General features: G+C 40.7%; 1 long non-coding RNA gene and 1 other non-coding gene across 2 annotated transcripts in view; both read left to right on the top strand.

Moving 5' to 3' along the window:
• The first annotated feature begins 3,910 nt into the window (after positions 1-3,910).
• The window catches only part of LOC118351803 (uncharacterized), a 77,320-nt gene continuing 63,334 nt past the window's right edge, over positions 3,911-17,896 (top strand). Inside the window, exons 1-2 of the long non-coding RNA XR_004807856.2 lie at positions 3,911-4,082; positions 7,925-8,021. This is a non-coding gene — a long non-coding RNA (uncharacterized LOC118351803). The remainder of the gene's footprint in view (positions 4,083-7,924; positions 8,022-17,896) is intronic.
• LOC112667997 (U6 spliceosomal RNA) lies at positions 13,072-13,175 on the top strand. The gene has a single exon (XR_003141378.1). It is a non-coding gene; the product is annotated as a U6 spliceosomal RNA (small nuclear RNA).

Below are 17,896 nucleotides of genomic sequence, written 5' to 3'. Positions count from 1 at the left end.
CTGGATCCAGTAGAGCACTGTGCTCTCATCCTGCTCCTCCGCCACTCCAAGTCTGGACTGACCATGTGAAATGTGAAATCATCAACTCCCTGCGCCTCCCTGCTCTTTGGAGTTGTTCTCAGAGCAGCTGTGTTTGTGGTCCTGTGGACTCCCTGAATGTGGAAGAGGCACCTCCATGGATACCGATCAGGCCCCACAGCCTTCCCCAAATTTCAGAGCCAGCCAGGGCAGAGCCAGGCAGGGCTCAATAAGGGTTGTACGCCACATGTAATAAAAAATGCTTAAAATGGGATGTGCTTTTCAAGTCAGGAAATCAGAGAATTCCATTTTAAATCTCCGCATAGTACAAGGAGGAACATGTTATGTTCCCGTATTAAAGTTCACAAAGATTCACTATGAAAGATCTCATGTGAAGGGAGAGTGTGTATTCTCTGTAATTTTTATAAGTGGATTTTTTTTTCTGAGTAAATGTTCTACTCTTGCTGATTGTGTTCTTGAAAGCACATATGACTTCTCTGATCCCTTATGATTCATTCAGGGCACATTTTAACTTTAGACACAGCATAAACATATGCGCTCACTGGTTTGTTGTGTTTTTACAAATGTGTACAAACTTTACTAAAAAATGATCAGTGAGTCCTGTCCAACTATGAAATCATATTTAGGACTACTCAAAATATTTTTGCTGATTCCAGATTATCAAGATTACAAACAAACAAACAAAAAGAATAAAACAACAAAAAGACACTAGGGCTTTCACAAATCCATTCTGATTTTTTTCTTTTCCAAACCATAAATTAAATTCTCTAAGCCCAAATATCTCAAACTTAGCTTTTGGGAGATTCACTGTTTTTTTTTTGGCGGGGGGGGGGGGGGGTTCCCTCTTTTAACTTATAAGTCATGCATCACATATGTGTTGACAATACATTACATTTGTGGTGACAATAGACTCACTTGAAAGCATGCTAATGATTCAAGGTCACTTTGGAATGGCTTGGAGCTCAAATTGAATTAAATTCTCTTCTTGCTAACATCCTGGCATCTCCCTTTACACTGCCCAAGGCTCACCTCAATTATATTGTGTTCCTTCCCAGTCACCGTGGTGAAAGGTTATAGCTCTATTTGCCTGATCTTTGTCACTATTTCCAACTTCTTAGACTGGTGACATGACGTTTCATTTCAGCCTTAACTTGGTCAATCAAAGTAAATGCCTAAATTACAAAATTTCAGAGCTTCTATAAAGCTGCCAGCCAACCCAAAGACCCTATCCAAATAGGATAATGCCAAGTTACACCTGAAAAACTTTGGCAAAGATATAAATGCATGATGCATCAGAGCTGTCCTTTTCTATTGCTTTTCTCTTAGATACTAAGGGGGAGGTGGGTTTTTATTTTCTTTCATCTGTTGGATATCAGAGGAATAATACTCTTTCAGTTCATATAATTAAAGTGTTAATTATAATTGTTTTGTGTCATAATCCTGTGTGCCTATAAGAGAGTGGGAGGGCAAGTAGAAATGGGAGTAGAGATTGTTTTACATCTTACTGCTACCCTAGTCTTTGGGATTCCTTTCTAGCTATTACATTAAGATTCCATCATTCCATATTTTCATTTTGGGGTCCGGGCCATGAATTAATTCTGACAAAAGAGGGGCTGATAGTTATTAAATTTAAGTGAAGTCAAGCTCAGCATAGTCAGACAAGGCAAAACAAAAAAACAAAAACAAAACAACAACAACAAAAAAAACACATCAAATACCATAGGTTGAAAAAGAAGGAGAAGAAGAACCCAGGCTATAAAAAAAGGAACAGGTAAGACAAAAGTTCTGGCCCATAAACATTCAGAAACTAAACGGGTATTTCATGCACAGGCTATTAGCAGCCAAACTTCTTCCTGTTATCTGCTATTGTCTTCATTGCCACGAGAACTCACCACTGAGAACTCCTGAATCACTTCTCCAGAGATTTGATTCTGTTTTCTAAGGTGACAGCCAATTGGACAAATTATGTTCATATGATCCCAAGAACAATGGCTCTAGGCCCTGGCTGCACAGTATCATCATGTTATCATCACCTGTAAGCTCTGTAAACATAAGAAAAGCCCAGGTCTACCATATACCAGTAAAATCTGAATTAGCCAAACCCTTGCTACTCAACATGTGGTCCCTGGGTAAGTAGCATCAGCATCATCTAGTAGCTTGTTAAGAATGCAGACCCCTAGGACACCTGGGTAGGTCATTCATAAGAGACACACAGAGAGAGACAGAGACACAGGCAGGGGGAGAAGCAGGCTCCTCGCGGTGGAACCCGATGCAGGACTCCATCCCAGCACCCCGTATCACACTCTGAACTAAAGGCAGATACTTAACCACTGAGCCACCCAGGCGTCCCAGGAATGTTTTTTAATGAACTTCCTAGGTGCCAAATCAAGGCTGATAAGCAACATATTAGAAACTTTGTGTCTTCATTTCAAGTGTTGAAAAATGTAGGCAAAATCTAGATTATAATTCTAGAAAACAAAGAGAAAGTCCCCACTGTTTCAGAACATTCAGAAGCATCTGTAAATCCAATCAAGCCCCGCTTAGACCCTGACACACTGCCTAAACTTAGCCCATTGGGGGGTTGGAGGAGGAGGAGAGCAGATTCCACCCCCTTGTCATCTACTTATTGGATATTGACTGGCTATGGGCACATTGTTTGGATCCACACAGTTACCATCTGCTTCCTGAAGCCTTAGCATGTGCCTTGCTCATGGTGTGTGCTCTCACCATGGCTCACCATCTGGACTATGGGGCACTGAAGTGGTTTATTTTGTCTAGATCAAAAACCACAGAATCTCATCTTCTATTCCTTTTCCGATAGCCAGTAAGCCTGACTTTTGTAAACAAACACTGCCTAGGCAGTGCCCTCATTTCTATGGGTCCAACAGCTAGCCTGGTCTACTGAAACTTTGCAGTACTGAGTACTGCTCCAGCACCTTCCAATGTTCTGACCAAAGTAAGTTGCAGCAGCTAATCATTCTGCACCTGGATCTGAAGTAGCATTCTTACTTTCCCTTCATTATCCAATAGTTTTCCAGACTCTCTCCCACTCTCCTGAGGATAAGCTTTATTCTCACTTCCTCCCTGAGGCTCTTTCATACGGCAAGAGCCTACAAACCATGGGCCTTCCAGCCCCCACTTACTGTTCCATGACGCCAAGTTGTTGGCCAGGAAATTTATAGAGCAGTTGGTTAAAAACTCTTAAATCAATCTGGCTGTTTAAAACTGGAGACTGCCTTTGGCAGAAACATCCTTAAGCATCTTGCTTGGCTGGTATTTTTAATTAACACAGCTAAATGCCTTGTAGTATTAGTCCAGGCCAGCAGGACAAAATTAGCAGAGAGACAAAGGCAGAGATGTTGACAGGGCTCAGAACTGACTTGGGAGAGCTTGGTTTTCATCTCATTGTAAGGCTAAGTGAAATCTCCCTAAATCCTTTGACACATTGCTCCTCTCAGACCTTAAGAAGGAGGTCACTAGCCTTTGGCAGCAGAGTTCATTAGACTGGTTCAGGCTCTGAGGACTTGAAAAGTGAGGGACTAGATTTAATTTATGCCTGATGCCTCACAGTCGAAAATAGCTATTCAACATGCAGTACCTATTCATGAATAGTGAATAGCAGGATTTTAGGCTGAGTAAGTATGATTAATCCACGAGCTTATCTCATTCTCCAACCAACCGCAGAGGTAAATATTATTATTCCAGTTTTTGGATAGGGAAACTGAGATGCAAAAGCTTTAACTGACTCTTCGAGGAAGAAAGATGTAGTAAGTAAACAGTGGGTTCAAAACTTAAGTCAGTCCTTTCTAATTTCAAGTAATGACACTGTGGTCACACTATAACTGATTTAATGAAGATTCTGACCAGTGAGCAAACTGCCAGTTGATACTTTGGGAAGTGCGTCCTGCTCCAGGAGAGACGTGCTCAGCATAGCACACCTGATCAACCCATCCAAGACGGAAAGTGCTGGAGACAGTCATCTGCAGTGGCCTAACTGAAGCTTGTGCTAACATGGGGAGCAAAGCTCATTGTGTTCCCTCTTGGTGAGAATTAGCTTGGCTTATGATCCAACTGCCTTGAGAAGGCATATTGGTATTTTTTTTAAGTAACAAAATAGGGAAGGAAGAGGAGGAAAAAAGAGACAAAGCTCCAGATTGAGGATGGAGAAGCTCCCTATTTTAGCCAGTGTTTGAGTTACAAATGCAGTGAAGATTCAGGCTGGTTAACCTGTTCCTCCCTAGCGTGTCTCTCTGCCTTAGAGTCCATGTTTATAAAAGTTTCTAATATGAAGGTTTAATTAGCAAGTAAAATCTTCGTTAGCTAGAGCTTAATTAACTAGATGATTTGCTTAGCAGATTTTTTTTTCTTTTTGAACTGTTCTCATCAAGAGAAAGATATATTTCAAGACAACAAGCTGACAGTTTAGATAAAGACAAAATAAAGATGTCTCCATATCCAAAGTGTGTCCTGAGTTTGGCACATATAGACCCACCATCCTGCACCTAAATTAACTGTGTGATCATGGACACAGCCACTTAGTCTGTGAAGTCTTCATTCCCATTGTGGCTAGTTGAAGGTGGTAACTTGCAGGGGAGATGGGGGAGAGGGGCTCCCACCTCCTGAATACTGTCACACTCTGTTTCCCTTTGCTCATCTATAAAATGAAGATATAATCATCAATTTTTGAAAAGTTATTTTAAAGGTTAATTATGATAATTTTTTTCAAAACTTTTATGACCTGTATAGTACTGTGCATTTAATAATGAGTGACATGATTGGAGTCCTTGCTATCTACAGAGCACTATGCTAAGAATATATGTGTATTTGCACACATACACATATGTTAATTGTTGGATAGCAATTCACTTCATCTTCACCACATGTGGTAAGAGAATATTATCCATTTTAATTATGAGGAAACTAAAGCACAAAGAGTTTATTTGCATATAAGAAATATTATCATTCATTCAAAAGTATTTGTTAAGCACATTCTTCGGGCCAAGTACTTCTCTCCTTTTATCTTTTCTTCTCTTAACTCCTCCTCCCCTCTCCCCTTTCTCCTTTGCTTCCTCTTTTTCCCTCTCCCCCTTCATCCTCTTCAGATACTAGAGGTAGAATGCTGGACTCAGAGGCAAAAGATCAGTGCCAAATCCTGGTGCTGTGTGATCTTGAGCAAATCACTGTGTTTCCCTGTGTTTATTTTCTGCCAATCACACAGACTGGTCGAAACAATGAGAACATACTTCCTAATTTCAGAGGCTTATGCCAAGATAATGTAGTGAAAGTCTTAACCATTGGTATTACAACTATTCTATTACTAGAAACCTCTAAGATCCTCTCGCTCCCGATCTCCTATGAGTCATGATTCCCAATCTCTGATACAGTGCAGAACCCATGCGATAGGATGAGGACTCAGGAAGCCATCCAGTGTCAAAGGTGGGCCAGCAGATTGGAGTGCAACCTTTAGTTACAGAAAAGGAAAGCAGCTAATCCATGCTTTGAACAGTCTGGTTCATAGATGTATTTAGTCTGCATGGAATAAGGGCTGATCTGCCCGGGAACCTGATAGAGTATGAGACAAGACGAACTACTGAATATGAAAAGATATATAAGTTATGGTAGCAATTTGTCACATTCTAGTAACTGAATTAAGTTATGTACTCTTATGAGGAAAAGAAATGGAGACTGTCTGCTCTCAAAGGGCAGGGAATAAGTCACTTAAACTTGCCCTGTGAAGCACTCATGTGGTTGCTGAACAAATGCTTATTGATGATGAACATGAGCAATTAGGAATTGGGAGAACAGTGATAAGCCTTGAAAACACTGGTCAGAAAGTCTTTGGCCACTATTCTAGACAACTGAATGAATCTGTGAAGAGTCTGGTGATTTTCACTTAATTTAGCCTCAGTCAGTAAGCGTTGACCTCATGAAGGGTGCTGAGCTTGATACAGCAATGACTGCTTCTCTCAAGAAGGTTTGCACGTGTCGTATTAGTTGGCCTGGTTGTGATGATAGGTGGGGGAGAGAAAATGCCTCAGCTGCAGTGGAGTTTGGAAATTAATTGGATACAATGAGCTTTGCTGGGGTAGAATAAGAAGAGAAATCCAACAAAGCCAAAGGAGTCCAGCAAAGTCTCCAGACTGGTGTTCAGAGGAAGAATGCACAGCAAAAGGGTTCTTAGGGGGCCATAGTTCTCCAACTTTGGAGCATCTCAGTTTGGTCAGTAGGAAAGCTATGGGCAACAGCCTTACTTCTATTGGATCATGAAAATTCCCCATGTGGGTTTATGTGTATAAGGGAGCAGGAGGATTAAGATCTTGTTTCCAAACTAATATTCATTAAATGCTGGTATGCAAAATGTTGATTAGCGATTTGAAAAGAAAGGGTTCAATGCACAAATAATTTTGAGAAACGTTGTGTCCATGGATTACAGTGCTTCATGGAGACTATACCATGCCAATGCAGCTCATAAATCTCTAAGAAAGGCCACATCCTGTGACCGTGCATGGGGCCAGGACCCACATTAGCATTCAAACCAGTGACCGACTGACCAGTTCCCACTGGGAATGTACAGGCGGCAGGAATTGTGCAAATATTTTAGTGAGGTTTTTGCATTTGTCCTTCCCCATCTGGAGGAGTGCAACAGGACTGCCAAGGCTGCTTTAAGCCCTTCAAATTCCCTGGCCAGTGCTTTCTATCAGAATTTCCCTTCTTATATCCTGAATCACACGTGGACACCCTACACTTATAAAATTCCATTTAGTTGCCATGATATATTTGGTGGCCATCAGCAAGTGACTATTATGGGTTTAGGGTGTGCATGCATGCACCCGTGTGTGTGTGTGTGTGTGTGTGTGTGTGTTCTCTTTTCAGAAGACAGAGCAGCAGCAAGTTCCCCGCTATTGTGTGAATGCCAAATACCACAGTGCAAGTCATTTATTTTACCCTGAATTGTTAGTGGCATTAATAACTGTGGAACTATGGCAGTATTTGTTGTGTCAGGCAGACATATTCCCACTATTAACTTTTGGATAACAGCAGCAGCTTGCCTAATGAAAAATAATGACCTTAAAGCAAAGAATTCCAAAAAATTTGATTCCACAGGGAAGCCAATAACAGAAAAAGCAGGGCCTCCTCTTCAAGTTCCCATATTTCCTGCAGCACTCGTTCTGAATGACTTATTAACTGTGTCTTCGTAGCAGTGTGGGAGACGTAAAAATTAGTATGAACGTTTTTCCCCTTCGCTCCTTAGGTCTCTGGGGATCTGAACAATGCCACTGAAGTGGTTGATTGTAATATTCTATTGGTTAAATTAACCTCCTAGTGTGTGGTGCTTCAAGTCAGAAACAGATCGCAATATATGCAGATCTAATAAGCTAAAGAGCCTGGGTTTTGTTTTGTTTTGGTTTTTTTTCTTTCTTTCTTTTTTTTTTTTTTTGGTAGAGGAGGTAGGATTTATCCATTCCTCTTAGTAAGTTGCAAGGTTATAAAACATAGGAAACAATCAAATTCTCAGCCCAATAAAAGATTTTTTTTTTGCATATTGCTATGCCAATTCTAAATGTGCAATTGCAAAATGGCATCTTGGCCTATAAGGCACACTAGTTTGATTGTGTGGATTATAAAGTCATTTATTTATGCACCCATTTGTATACAGTCTTCATCGCTACAGCATCTGGGAGTCTGACATTACTTAAAAAACACAATTAAATTTGAATACCTCATACTGGAACCTTATTATAAACTTGTTATTTCCCTCTCCTTAATTTCATCCCATTACTCCTAATTATAGTTTTCTATCATAAACAGTTCTTCAATTATTTCTCCCCTGGGGAATTTACAACCCAACACGCAACCTTCTTTCTTCCTCCCACCCCTATTTTAGTCTCCTGAACAGTGGCAACGGGGTCCATGCAGCCCACACTTTCTATTTCTAGAACATTTCTGTGAGAGGCTCCTTAAAGAACAAAGGTCTTGCTCAGGTGAGTGCAATTTATCTGTAACTAAATTACCTGTAACTAAACGCAGCGTCAAAAACAGATGAAGCCGACAGTCAGCTTGGCCTTTAATTTTTGCTAGAATCCAGTTAAAGGTGCTCATTTTCTTGAAGACCGTATTTCTTTATTTGTAAAATATGCATAAAAATTTGTCCTCCCTATTTCATGGGGTGTTTTGGGCTTGTAAGTCCAGGAGAGTGTCTTCAAACCATGGAGTCTTATTCAAATGTTAGGAAAGAGTGCAGCATAGCTAATGCTAATGGAGCTCTTTTTGTGCTCCAGGTACTGTGCTAAGGAATGTATGGATGTTCTTTTATTTATCCCCTCAACAACTCTTGAGGTATTATTTTGTTCCCATTTACAGATGAGCAAAATGAGGCACAGGGGGATAAAATAGCCCAAGGTGAAGCAAACAAACAGATAAATAAATACTGAGAAGGAGAAGGCCTGGAATTCAAATACATCTCTTTCTGATCCTCTAATCTGACTCAAAGTAGCAGAATTGGAACACGGATCGTAGGTATTGCCATCTCCATTTTGGAGGCCGAACCTCTTGGGAGCCTGAAAGGTGGTCAGGGTAGGAATATTATCGATACTTGAATAACGAGAAATGTAATGCTAAGTTGAACTTTTTTTTTAAGACTTTATTTGAGAAAGAGAGAGACAGAGATAGTGAGAGAGCATGAGTGGGGAGAAGAAGGAAAAGCAGGCTCCTCTCTGAGAAGAATCTGAGGCAGGGCTCCAGCCCAGGACCCCGGGATCATGACCTGAGCTGAAGGCAGACACTTAACTGACTGAGCACCCGGGTGCCCCTAAATTGAACTTTCAAGAGTGGATTGGGTTTGAACTATGGAACCGGGGTTGTGATGGTTAATTTACGTGCCAATCTGAGTAGCTAGAGGTTCTCAAATTAAACATCGTGGGTGGGTCTGTCTGTGAGGGTGTTTCTGGATGAGATTAGCATTTGAATTGGTGGACTCCCCCAAAGTAGATTGCCCTCCCCAACACAAGAGGCCCATCCTATCCATTGAGGGTCTCAATAAAACAAAAAGTGGAGGAAAAGGGATTTACCCTCCTCTCTTTTTTTCCTACCTCACTAATTGAGGCAGGAAATCACATCTTCTCAAATGGAATGTATGTCACAGGCTCCTCTGGTTCTCCAGCCTTCAACTCTGAATTACACCACCAACTTTCAGAGGTCTCCAGCTTGCAGACGGCAGATCGTGGGACTTCTCTGCCTCCATAATGGCATGAGCCCATTTATCTATCTATCATCTATCTATCATCTATCATCATCTATCTAATCACCTCTGTGATATGTGTGTGTATGTGTGTATTCTCTCTCAATCTCTTTCTCTCTCTCCCTCCTACTGGTTCTGTTTCTCTAGAGATGCTGACTTATGTAGGTATAAATAGACCAAGCAAGGCCTCCACTGCAGGGAGAGGTCAGGGATCTATAAATGGTGCCATTTTGCTAAAACACATGCTACACAAAGGGGTTAACTGGGAAGTAAGGCAGGCTGGGCCTTCTTACAGAGAACTCTGAAGATCAGAGATTCTGGGTTTTCTTTAGTAAAATAAATTGTTCAGTTTTGGAATGATTTTGTCAAAACTTAATACAACAAGAAGAGGAAGTATACAAGAGGAGTAGAAGGAAGGCGGTAAAGAAGAAAGGAAGGATAGGAGGAGGAAGAGATGCAAGGGAAAGAGGAGGTGAGGAAGAGAATGAAAGCGGTGACAGCAAGAACAAAAAGACCCTGTATTTCTGGGGTCTGCTCAGAGACAGAAGAGAGTTTTATATCCTCCACACTCCCACTCTCTACCCACGTTCCCCACACTCAACACACAGGCCAGGTAAACTTGTGCCCATGAACCTAATCCTAAAGCATGTCCTGAATACTCAACCTCCATGCTGCTGGTTGCTTTGTGCGGAGGCTCAAGCCTCCTTTAGATGGCCCTTCAGTTTGAGAAAAGTCATTGCCTGAGCATGCGTTTGATGTAATGGCTGCTCTTGCACATGCAGTTTTGGTTAGAGGAGTCAAATGGCTCTCTACAATGAACTACTAGGACTTTTAAGTTTCTCTTTCATGAACAAAGAAAATAGAAGCAATGTTTCTGGACTTTCACAGAAGAAGGCATTCAAGGATGGGTTTTCCGAGAGGGTGAAGTGAGGCCTCGGCAACATGGTGAGAAGCCATAGCCCACAGAGGTTGGTCACTGCCAACTTCCACCTCACAGATGGCTGATGTTCAGTTTTAAGGTGTTTTCTGATTGAGTCTGTGATTGTGCTTTGCCTTCCCTCCGTCTTCCATTAACTTGGCTTAGACATCTTATGTAACTAATATGGAGAAAGTATGGTGTGGGAGAGGGGCAATATGCTTAAGTTTTGAAGCAAAGCAGATCAAATTGAGAGTTGAAACAGCTCCAGATCTTGGCAGGGTATCAGGGTCCATCTGAGAGAGGTCAAAACTGAGCCGGGAGCTGGACCAATCCTTGGGGCAGTAGACAACCTGCCTCCTCTCCCAATTCCAGGAATTCTCAGGCACCCGGTAGGGCATTTAACTTCTCACATTTGGGGAGACTGGAGTGTGGGACTCTTTTATTTAGATATTAAAGTGAGGTAGATTCAAAATGTTGGGGGATCTGCTGATGCCTGGACAATGCAAATAACAACTGTGAGTGTCTACAGTCTTCCCTGTTTGTTGCTGTATTTATTTACTCTTCTAAAAATAAGGGGTTTAAATGGTTTCCTGTAGCATCAAAGGTGTCCTAACTGTTGACACTTGACTATTGATGATAGCACTTTGCTTCAAATTACTGCCAATATCGCACTCCGTACCAAAGTGTAGGTTAGGCCCTCAGTTCCTGGCTAAAGGCAGGAAGCATTCTATTCTCACTTATCATTGGAAAACATTTAACCTAAAACTATTCTAAGTGTTTTTTTTTTTTTTAATGTTTTGCTGTTTTTCACATGCTACTTGGACGATTCTTATCAGAGATTTTTCTCCTCAATAAGGTAGTTCTGTTGAACTAATAATTCGTGAGGGGAAAACCTATTTATGGTTTGTATACCTGGCTGTGCCATCCTGGTTGACTAGCAGTACATGGGGGGAAAAGCTGTTTGCTTTCCCTGGCTTGTTTTAGGGCAAAGGGCCCTGTCCAAAAGATGCCACAAAGGAGATGCTTACTATGGATAGAAGCAATGTAATTGGATACAAAATATAATATTTTCATGTTAATCTATATCTTTTGAATGTCCTATAGCTACACTTCACCTCCTTGTAAAAAAATCTAATTATTTGGCAAGCACAGTGTTTTAGACAGTTACTGAGATTCATAGCAATTTGGACTAATTTGCTTTTCAGGAGTCCTCTTTGGTTTTTGTAGTTTTCTGAAGATAAATCATTTGACCTCAGGCTCACAGAAAAGATAGGCCCAAGGGAAATGTGACTGGGAAATAGCACAGCCTCAGCAAATGCTGAGCCACGAGGGCTTGAGTTCACCAGTGGGGACCCTAAACCATATACACTAGGGGCTTGCTCAAAGTGGTAATGAGGGGCTGACACAGCCTGAGAAGAAAGAAACTTTTTCTCTGAACTACCAGCCTGGGTATGTTTCCACTACATTCTACCCCTATAATAAACCATTAAAGTTGGCCAGCATGCTTGAGCAATGTGTGCCTTTTTCCTATACTAATGTGAAGATCAACCTCTATCCTTGAAATTTTCCCTTAAATGGATAGTTTTCCTGTCTTTTGTCTTTGCCATATTAATTTACCACAGGAGTCTTTTTGTGTTTCTGAGTTCCCTGTTCAAGATCTTCTGGTGGTCATGTGATCAATGTCTTAGAAATAAAGCTTCCTAATCTCACTCTGGTATTCAGTTTTTTTAATAATCTAATGTAGTAGCAATTCACCTTTGTCTTCTATTCATAAAAAAGAAATAGCACTTTCCATTATGGAGCACTATTCAGTACTAGACACTATGTCTACAATCTCATTTAACCCAATGAAATAGGCAATACTGTTATTTTTATGTTTACAGATAACATCGTAATGCTAGAGAAGTTAAATAACTGGACCAAGGGTACGATTCAAATGCAAGCTATCAAGCCTGTCCAAGGCTTAACTCTTGAGCTGTGTCCCTTCTGGTCAGGAGCCTATCCCACCTCTTCAAACTGGTCAGGATCATACCTCCCACGGTAGGCTTGGTTTATTCTCACATATTAGCCCGCTTATCATCTACTACTCACTCAAATTGTCCCTCTTTTATTGTCTATCCAAGCACTTCTTTAAAGGCCTGTATTAATTTCCGATTGCTGTTAAATTTAATGGCTTACCAGGGTTTGAGATATAGACAGCTGTGTGGGCTTTTAATTCTGCTACCACAATGACCCATTCCAAGCTCATCTCCACTCTCAGGGTTTCCTGAAAGCCTCCATCAGCAGCCTATCCCATTCTACAGCTTATTGCTTGTATCTTCTAAGCTTGCAAAAATTTGCTTTCCACTCAGTTGTGTGATTTTGAAAACTGGGTTCCATTTGTTACGGGTTTGGATTGTCTCAGCTACAACCTTAGAGATTATCCAGTCAAGGGATAACAAATAGGTTTTGTCTTAAATGTCACATCCATGCAGCTGGTAGAAGTAGCTCAAGGTTTTGCGTTGGGAGGATTTTGAGGCTCCTTCTGTTCTCAAAACAAAGAAGGCTGTGATCAAATAGAATGTTTGCCGTGAAGGCAAGAAGTGAAAATGGCAGCTTGGGTGCCACATGCTGGCCACTTCTGCTCTTCTCCCCTATCTCTCCATCTTCAAAATGAGGAAAAACAGTTGGAAAAGGGCAACTGGCTTTTACACAGGGCCTACTATGCATCTGACGCTGTTCTGGTATATTACCTAACTTAGCTTTTTTGACCTTCATAGTGACCTGCTCAATAGAAGCAGAAATTAGGGTTGAAAAGTTTATAACTTTACATTTTGTCCCAAATGTCCACTGAAAGAATTTGGGACAAAAAACAGAGAGCTATCATGCTCACTTCTGCAGCACAGATGCTAAATTCTGAAATTGGAAACACTATAGAGAAGATTAGCATGGCTCCTGCACAAGGATGACATGCAAACTCATGAAGCATTCCATATTTTTGACAAACAAACAAAAAACCAGTCTCTTAACTATAGAGAATAAACTGGTTGTTACCACAGGGGAAGTGGGTGGGGGGAAGGGTGAAATAGTGAAGGGGATTAAGAATACACTTATGGTGAGGAGCACTGACGCACAGAATGGTTGAATCACTACATTTACGCCTGAAACTAATAAAATGCTGTATGTTAATTACACTAGGATTTAAAAAAATACAGACCTATGTAATTGCAAATCCAATTCTGTCCACTGTAATAAACTCGAGACTTAAAGGATTTACACAAGGCCAGATGAAACTAGAAACAAAGTTGGGATTAGAATTATGGTAAATACATTTCCAAAAAACAAAACAACACAAAAAAACCCCACAGGATATAGAGATGGGCACATGGCCACGAAGCTGAATACTTACAACGGGGACTTTTATAAGAAATCCAAAGCTTTACAGTTAACTACAACCAATTATCGACACATATAACAGAGGTTTTCTGTTTGACTATATTCAATGATCATAGGACATTATTCGTTTTCCCTGAATGAAAACCTGGCTGATTTTTTGGCATTGAGAGCTTGCTTTCTTTTACTTACCCTGGGTATTTGTCTTCAGTTCTCTTTAATATTGTCCTGTAAAACAGACTTACTGCTTCCTCTTTCCCTGTCTTTATTAATTTGAATGGATTAACATGCTCTAGAAACTGAATTTCTTCTTTTTTTTTTTTTTTTTAAAGAAAGATTTATTTGAGAGAGAGAGCAGAGGGAGAGGCAGAGGAAGGGAAAGAGAAAATCCTCAAGCAGAGTCCCTGCTGAGCATGGACTCCAGGGACTCAGGGTTCAATCCCAGGCCTGGGAGATCATGACCTCAGCCGAAATCAAGGGTCAGCTGCTTCACCACCTGGGCTGCGCAGGTGCTCCAAGGAACTGGAGTTCTCACAGAGACGTCAGGGACCAGCTATTCCAGCTCTCTGCCTCTGCCCGAGGGGCCTTGTGCTAAAGAAACCTTTGCCTCAAGCTGAGAACTGAAGCTAAGGTGCTGCTCATTGAAGAAACTCCCTGCAATCAGGTCAAAATCACTCTCCAAACAGTGGATCATGCCACTGTCTTGCTTAAAATGCTCCAGGGCTCCCCATCTCTTTCTGGAGAAAAGTCACATTCTTATTCTTGGCCACAGGTCTTTCCTTGTCTTACAGGCTGTTGGACCACTAACCTCATCTCCTACTCCTCTCCCTCTCCCCCTCTGTCAGCCCACTTAGCACCCTCCTGCCAGCTGCTTTGCTGCTCTCAATCCTCTTATCTGGCTCCCAGGTTTTTGTCTTGCCCTGAATTCTATCCCCTAGGTTGGACTGCTGCTCTCCTGCTGTGCCCAACACAGCTGCGTGAGTCATTCTTTAAAATGCAATTCTGATCATGTCATTATCTGGCTCAAATCCCTCTAGTGGCTTCCTTTCATCCAGGTCAGTGGTTCTGAAACCTAACTGATATCAGGGTTGTATAGATGTAGCTCTGAGTCTCATCGCCCACTCCATCCCTTAGCCAAGATTCCCATTCAGAAGGTCTGGGATTGAGGCCAGCGATAACTTCCAAAAAATTCCAGTGATGAACTAGGTCTACAGAGGATACCGACATCCCTGATGAGCACATAAATGAATCCTCTTGTTTGATCCCATTCAAATTCACACTTCCTCACAATCTACATTAAACCTCTTCCCCATTCAGACCTCACCTCCAATCCCTGCAACTGTTAGGTTTCCGCTACTCTAACTTGTTCCCTGCACATAACATGCTCCTGGCTATCTCCATGCTTTGTTTTTTTTTAATAATAAATTTATTTTTATTGGTGTTCAATTTGCCAACATACAGAATAATACCCAGTGTTCATCCCGTCAAGTGCCCCCCTCAGTGCCTGTCACCCATTCACCCCCACCCCCCGCCCTCCTCCCCTTCCACCACCCCTAGTTCATTTCCCAGAACTATTTTATGTTCTGTTTCCCTTTCTGATATTTCCTACCCATTTCTTCTCCCTTCCCTTCTATTCCCTTTCACTATTATTTATATTCCCCAAATGAATGAGAACATATAATGTTTCTCCATGCTTTTATACAGGGCATCCTATTCTCTAGATGAGGAAACGTTAACGCTATGAAAGGAGACTTCCAAATCCAGCTCAGGCATTGTTCTTGAATTCTCTACCATCTGCTCAGACTGAGTCTATCCCTCCCTCTACATCACTTCTGATTACTCTATTTTGCTTATTTCATATGCACTGCTCTATTTTATAAAATAGACAACGCATTTGTTTTATGTGTTAAATGTTTCTTATATTTCAGCCAAACCTGCCATTGCGCTTGAGTTACAACTCCTTTTTCATGTATATAACTTACAAAATATTTTTATTCCCACAATATTGTATATGATCCTTACAACAGTTTCCTCTTGAGATGAGAGAAATGACATTCACAGAAGCTGTCTTGCCCCATATCACACACAAAAAATGATGAGAACTCAGATCTCTTACTCTAGTGATGTACCACATGTGATCTATGATATACCATATAACATCTCATGATGTGCATCTTATGGCGTGCCATTTAACTTTTCAAATTGATAGAAGACTCACATAGTAAGTACAATATATAGGTCATTAAATTTTGGTTAAGCAATGTAATAAACTATCCTGGAAAAAGGCTAAATTCTATTTTTTATCAATCATTTTTTTCTATTAAAAAGAAAATGAAATGATCTGTTAGAAACTAGAATTGAAAACATATAAACCTCCCAATCTCCAACCACTGCCACTTTTTCATTTTGATCCTGAGGGTGATTAAAATGCCCTCATTTCTATTTTGGTAAGGAGGTTTTCAGCAGGGTTCCCCTGAGGTCTAGCAAGCTCAGACAGATATAAGGGAAGCTGCATCCAGAAAGTGTTAGACACCAAGGAATTGATCTAAATTCTCTTTTTCACAGCCACTCTTCAGTTTATTCAACAACTCTTGGAGACCTAATCTATTAATAAAATGTCATGACTTCCTTTTTTTTTTTTAATACTGACTGGTATTTTCAAAACCAGAAACAAGTGAAACTAGGTATAATTCTTTAGTGTATATGATAAAGGTTCTGTTTGATAGCACTTCTTTATTTAAAATCTAAAGATTTACACTTGTACTTTCAGAAGAATATAACTATTACCATCACAGGAAGAAGCTACATGAGGCCCAGGAACATAAGGAATTTATTTTAGAGACTAAACACTTCATAAATGGGGAGAAAGAAAACCTACTCTTCCTACTGATGCTTTTTCTATTAAGATATCTACTAGAAGCCATAGACTTCATCATGAAATGACCCTTCATCATGGGCACAGTCATTAACTGAAACACTATCATATGTCAGTTAGAATATTTTTGTCACCATCAAGAATAATCCTCTTTTGAGCACCTGGGTGGTTCAGTGGATGAGCATCTGCCTTTGGCTCAGATCGTGATCCCGGGATCCTGGGATCGAGTCCCACATCAGGCTCCCCGAGAGGAGCCTGCTTCTCCCTCTGCCTGTGTCTCTGCCTCTCTCTCTCTCTCTCTCTCTCTCTCTCTCTCTTTCTTTGTGTGTGTGTGTTTCTCATGAATAAATAAATAAAATCTTTAAGAAAAAGAATCATCCTTTTTTAAAATGCAATAAAACAATAAAGAAATGTATCACCTTATAATTGGAATACCAGAAATCGTGTGGGTTTCTAGAATGATATTATCAGTGGATCAACAGGATCGTTAAAGATCCATATTCTTGGGTGGTACGGTTGGTTAAGTATCTGACTCTTGGTTTCTGCTCAGGTTGCGATCTCAGAGTGATGAGATCAAGCCCCACATTGGGCTCCATGCTCAGTGTGGAGTCTGCTTAAGACTCTCCTTCTCTATCTGCCCCTCCTCCCCACATGAATGCTCTTTCTCTCTCTTTATAAAATAATAGATAAATCTTTCAAAAAAAAGTCCATATTCTTTCTACATTTTTAGTCTTCCTTCTGTGGGAGGTCTTCTCCTGAGCCTGTACATAAGATAACCTCAGCACTTACTGAAATACATTCAGAGACAACATCATCTAGATGAAAGAGTGAAATAGTCTCTGCCTATGGCCTTCTCTTAGGATTGGGGAGACTTTCCTCACACTAACTCCCACCTCATGCTTCATTAGTCATAAATGTGTCACATGGACAACCTTCTCCATAGGCCAATTCTAGCAAAGAGTATAATGGATGTTGGGAGGCAATCACAATATTCATTAGATGCTATAGTTTACAGTTTTTCTCTGAACAAGAGATGCACAATTCTGTACTCATAGCAAGATGGAACAGATTAAAGAAGGACCAAGCCTAGCCTAAAACAGGGTAGATAAATAGGGTCTCTAAGTGTATGGCCATCAAAAATCATTTTAGACCCAAAATAATGTTGTGGTATCTCACAATGGTAGAGTCAAAGTGAGCTAAATGCATAAATCTACCTGGTCCATGAGCACTCGTTTCCTGAAGAATGTCCCTCTGTTAGCAGCAGCATATAAAGCCATTTTAATGTATTAGAATGTGAGAAGCTCTTAGTCTTTTACTTTCTTTAGGGTGAGAGATTCACCTCTTTCAAACCATTAAATCTATGGGGAGTGAGAAGTGGTATTAAAAGTTCCTTTTCTTTGATCTTAACTCTGTGCTTTTCGTATAAAGTCCTACTCATTTAGGCAAAACAAAG

The sequence above is a fragment of the Canis lupus genome, chromosome 21, assembly GCF_003254725.2.
Source record: "Canis lupus dingo isolate Sandy chromosome 21, ASM325472v2, whole genome shotgun sequence".
Classification (NCBI taxonomy): Eukaryota; Metazoa; Chordata; class Mammalia; order Carnivora; family Canidae; genus Canis; species Canis lupus.
The sequence above is the reverse complement of the archived record's forward strand: the minus strand, read 5'-3'. Positions and strand labels throughout refer to the sequence as shown.